The sequence below is a fragment of the Oncorhynchus masou genome, unplaced genomic scaffold, assembly GCF_036934945.1.
Source record: "Oncorhynchus masou masou isolate Uvic2021 unplaced genomic scaffold, UVic_Omas_1.1 unplaced_scaffold_2039, whole genome shotgun sequence".
NCBI lineage: Eukaryota > Metazoa > Chordata > Actinopteri > Salmoniformes > Salmonidae > Oncorhynchus > Oncorhynchus masou.
The window spans coordinates 57501-62500 of NW_027008528.1; the positions used below are offsets into that span (position 1 = coordinate 57501).

The window sequence follows — 5000 nt, forward strand, 5'->3', positions numbered from 1 at the left end:
CCACATCCTCTCATAGCCATAGATCCTAATCCAGGATCCACATCCTCTCATAGCTATAGATCCTAATCCAGGATCCACATCCTCTCATAGCTATAGATCCTAATCCAGGATCCACATCCTCTCATAGCTATAGATCCTAATCCAGGGAACCAATCACTTGGACCTTTTTTCCTGTTGGGCTCAGTTTGTAGAATATGGCGGTTTCAACACCAGGATGGTGGGTTCAATACCCGCTGGGGCCAGGATGGTGGCTTCACTACAGGATGGTGGGTTCATTACCCACTGGGGCCAGAATGGGGGGTTCACTACAGGATGGTGGGTTCAATACCCACTGGGGCCAGGATGGTGGGTTCACTACAGGATGGTGGGTTCAATACCCGCTGGGGCCAGGATGGTGGGTTCACTACAGGATGGTGGGTTCAATACCCGCTGGGGCCAGGATGGTGGGTTCACTACAGGATGGTGGGTTCAATACCCGCTGGGGCCAGGATGGTGGGTTCACTACAGGATGGTGGGTTCAATACCCACTGGGGCCAGGATGGTGGATTCAATACCCACTGGGGCCAGGATGGTGGGTTCAATACCCACTGGGGCCAGGATGGTGGGTTCACTACAGGATGGTGGGTTCAATACCCGCTGGGGCCAGGATGGTGGGTTCACTACAGGATGGTGGGTTCAATACCCGCTGGGGCCAGGATGGTGGGTTCACTACAGGATGGTGGGTTCAATACCCACTGGGGCCAGGATGGTGGATTCACTACAGGATGGTGGGTTCACTACCCACTGGGGCCAGGATGGTGGGTTCACTACAGAATGGTGGGTTCAATACCCACTGGGGCCAGGATGGTGGGTTCACTACAGGATGGTGGGTTCAATACCCGCTGGGGCCAGGATGGTGGGTTCACTACTCACTGGGGCCAGGATGGTGGGTTCACTACAGGATGGTGGGTTCACTACCCACTGGGGCCAGGATGGTGGGTTCAATACAGGATGGTGGGTTCAATACCAATTGGGGGCAGGATGGTGGATTCAATACCCACTGGGGCCAGGATGGTGGGTTCACTACCCACTAAGGCCAGGATGGTGGGTTCACTACAGGATGGTGGGTTCAATACCAATTGGGGGCAGGATGGTGGATTCAATACACACTGGGGCCAGGATGGTGGGTTCATTACCCACTGGGGCCAGGATGGTGGGTTCACTACAGGATGGTGGATTCAATACCCACTGGGGCCAGGATGGTGGGTTCATTACCCACTGGGGCCAGGATGGTGGATTCAATACCCGCTCGGGCCAGGATGGTGGGTTCACTACAGGATGGTGGGTTCAATACCCACTGGGGCCAGGATGGTGGGTTCATTACCCACTGGGGCCAGGATGGTGGGTTCACTACAGGATGGTGGATTCACTTCAGGATGGTGGGTTCAAAACCTGCTGGGGCCAGGATGGTGGGTTCACTACAGGATGGTGGATTCAATACCCTCTGGGGCAAGGATGGTGGATTCAATACCCACTGGGGCCAGGATGGTGGATTCAATACCCACTGGGGCCAGGATGGTGGGTTCATTACCCACTGGGGCCAGGGTGGTGGGTTCACTACAGGATGGTTGGTTCAATACCCACTTGGGCCAGGATGGTGGGTTCACTACAGGTTGGTGGGTTCAATACCCGCTGGGGCCAGGATGGTGGGTTCACTACAGGATGGTGGGTTCAATACCAATTGGGGCCAGGATGGTGGGTTCAATACCCACTGGGGCCAGGATGGTGGGTGCATTACCCACTGGGGCCAGGATGGTGGGTTCACTACAGGATGGTGGATTCACTTCAGGATGGTGTGTTCAAAACCTGCTGGGGCCAGGATGGTGGGTTCACTACAGGATGGTGGATTCAATACCCACTGGGGCAAGGATGGTGGATTCAATACCCACTGGGGCCAGGATGGTGGATTCAATACCCACTGGGGCCAGGATGGTGGGTTCATTACCCACTGGGGCCAGGATGGTGGGTTCACTACAGGATGGTTGGTTCAATACCCACTTGGGCCAGGATGGTGGGTTCACTACAGGATGGTGGGTTCAATACCCGCTGGGGCCAGGATGGTGGGTTCACTACAGGATGGTGGGTTCAATACCAATTGGGGCCAGGATGGTGGATTCAATACCCGCTGGGGCCAGGATGGTGGGTTCAATACCCACTGGGGCCAGGATGGTGGATTCACTACAGGATGGTGGGTTCAATACCCGCTGGTGCCAGGATGGTGGGTTCTATACCCGCTGGGGCCAGGATGGTGGGTTCACTACAGGATGGTGGATTCAATACCCACTGGGGCCAGGATGGTGGGTTCACTACAGGATGGTGGGTTCAATACCCACTGGGGCCAGGACGGTGGGTTCACTACCCACTGGTGCCAGGATGGTGGGTTCATTACAGGATGGTGGGTTCAATACCCACTGGGGCCAGGATGGTGGGTTCATTACCCACTGGGGCCAGGATGGTGGGTTCATTACAGGATGGTTGGTTCAATTCCCACTGGGGCCAGGATGGTGGGTTCATTACAGGATGGTTGGTTCAATACCCACTGGGGCCAGGATGGTGGGTTCATTACCCACTGGGGCCAGGATGGTGGGTTCACTACAGGATGGTGGATTCACTACAGGATGGTGGGTTCAATACCCACTGGGGCCAGAATGGTGGATTCAATACCCACTGGGGCCAGGATGGTGGGTTCAATACCCACTGGGGCCAGGATGGTGGGTTCATTACCCACTGGGGCCAGGATGGTGGGTTCAATACCTGCTGGGGCCAGGATGGTGGGTTCATTACCCACTGGGGCCAGGATGGGTGGATTCACTACAGAATGGTGGGTTCAATACCCACTGGGGCCAGGACGGTGGGTTCATTACCCACTGGGGCCAGGATGGTGGGTTCAATACCTGCTGGGGCCAGGATGGTGGGTTCAATACCCACTGGGGCCAGGATGGGTGGATTCACTACAGAATGGTGGGTTCAATACCCACTGGGGCCAGGATGGTGGGTTCAATACCCACTGGGGCCAGGATGGTGGGTTCAATACAGGATGGTGGGTTCAATACCCACTGGGGCCAGGATGGTGGGTTCACTACCCACTGGGGCCAGGATGGTGGGTTCTATACCCGCTGGGGCCAGGATGGTGGGTTCACTACCCACTGGGGCCAGGATGGTGGGTTCAATACAGGATGGTGGGTTCATTACCCACTGGGGCCAGGATGGTGGGTTCACTACCCACTGGGGCCAGGATGGTGGGTTCTATACCCGCTGGGGCCAGGATGGTGGGTTCACTACCCACTGGGGCCAGGATGGTGGGTTCAATACCCACTGGGGCCAGGATGGTGGGTTCAATACAGGATGGTGGGTTCAATACCCACTGGGGCCAGGATGGTGGGTTCACTACCCACTGGGGCCAGGATGGTGGGTTCTATACCCGCTGGGGCCAGGATGGTGGGTTCACTACCCACTGGGGCCAGGATGGTGGGTTCACTACAGGATGGTGGGTTCAATACCCACTGGGGCCAGGATGGTGGGTTCACTACAGGATGGTGGTTTCAATACTCACTGGGGCCAGGATGGTGGGTTCAATACAGGATGGTGGGTTCATTACCCACTGGGGCCAGGATGGTGGGTTCACTACCCACTGGGGCCAGGATGGTGGGTTCACTACCCACTGGGGCCAGGATGGTGGGTTCACTACAGGATGGTGGGTTCAATACTCACTGGGGCCAGGATGGTGGGTTCACTACAGGATGGTGGGTTCATTACCCACTGGGGCCAGGATGGTGGGTTCACTACAGGATGGTGGGTTCAATACCCACTGGGGCCAGGATGGTGGGTTCAATACAGGATGGTGGGTTCAATACCCACTGGGGCCAGGATGGTGGGTTCACTACCCACTGGGGCCAGGATGGTGGGTTCACTGCCCACTGGGGCCAGGATGGTGGGTTGTATACCCGCTGGGGCCAGGATGGTGGGTTCACTACCCACTGGGGCCAGGATGGTGGGTTGTATACCCGCTGGGGCCAGGATGGTGGGTTCACTACCCACTGGGGCCAGGATGGTGGGTTGTATACCCGCTGGGGCCAGGATGGTGGGTTCACTACCCACTGGGGCCAGGATGGTGGGTTCAATACAGGATGGTGGGTTCAATACCCACTGGGGCCAGGATGGTGGGTTCACTACAGGATGGTGGGTTCAATACCCACTGGGGCCAGGATGGTGGGTTCACTACAGGATGGTGGGTTCAATACTCACTGGGGCCAGGATGGTGGGTTCACTACAGGATGGTGGGTTCAATACTCACTGGGGCCAGGATGGTGGGTTCACTACAGGATGGTGGGTTCAATACCCACTGGGGCCAGGATGGTGGGTTCACTACCCACTGGGGCCAGGATGGTGGGTTCACTACAGGATGGTGGGTTCAATACCCACTGGGGCCAGGATGGTGGGTTCACTACAGGATGGTGGGTTCAATACCCGCTGGGGCCAGGATGGTGGGTTCACTACAGGATGGTGGGTTCAATACCCACTGGGGCCAGGATGGTGGGTTCACTACAGGATGGTGGGTTCAATACCCACTGGGGCCAGGATGGTGGGTTCACTACAGGATGGTGGGTTCAATACCTGCTGGGGCCAGGATGGTGGATTCAATACCCACTGGGGCCAGGATGGTGGGTTCACTACAGGATGGTGGGTTCAATACCCACTGGGGCCAGGATGGTGGGTTCACTACAGGATGGTGGGTTCAATACCTGCTGGGGCCAGGATGGTGGATTCAATACCCACTGGGGCCAGGATGGTGGGTTCACTACAGGATGGTGGGTTCAATACTCACTGGGGCCAGGATGGTGGGTTCACTACAGGATGGTGGGTTCATTACCCACTGGGGCCAGGATGGTGGGTTCACTACAGGATGGTGGGTTCAATACCCACTGGGGCCAGGATGGTGGGTTCACTACAGGATGGTGGGT

The 5000-nt window shown here is 57.1% G+C and overlaps 1 protein-coding gene across 1 annotated transcript in view; it reads left to right on the plus strand.

The window, feature by feature from the left end:
• The window catches only part of LOC135532807 (neurotrypsin-like), a gene marked incomplete at its 3' end in the record, with an annotated part of 52667 nt that overhangs the window by 19170 nt on the left and 28497 nt on the right, over positions 1-5000 (plus strand).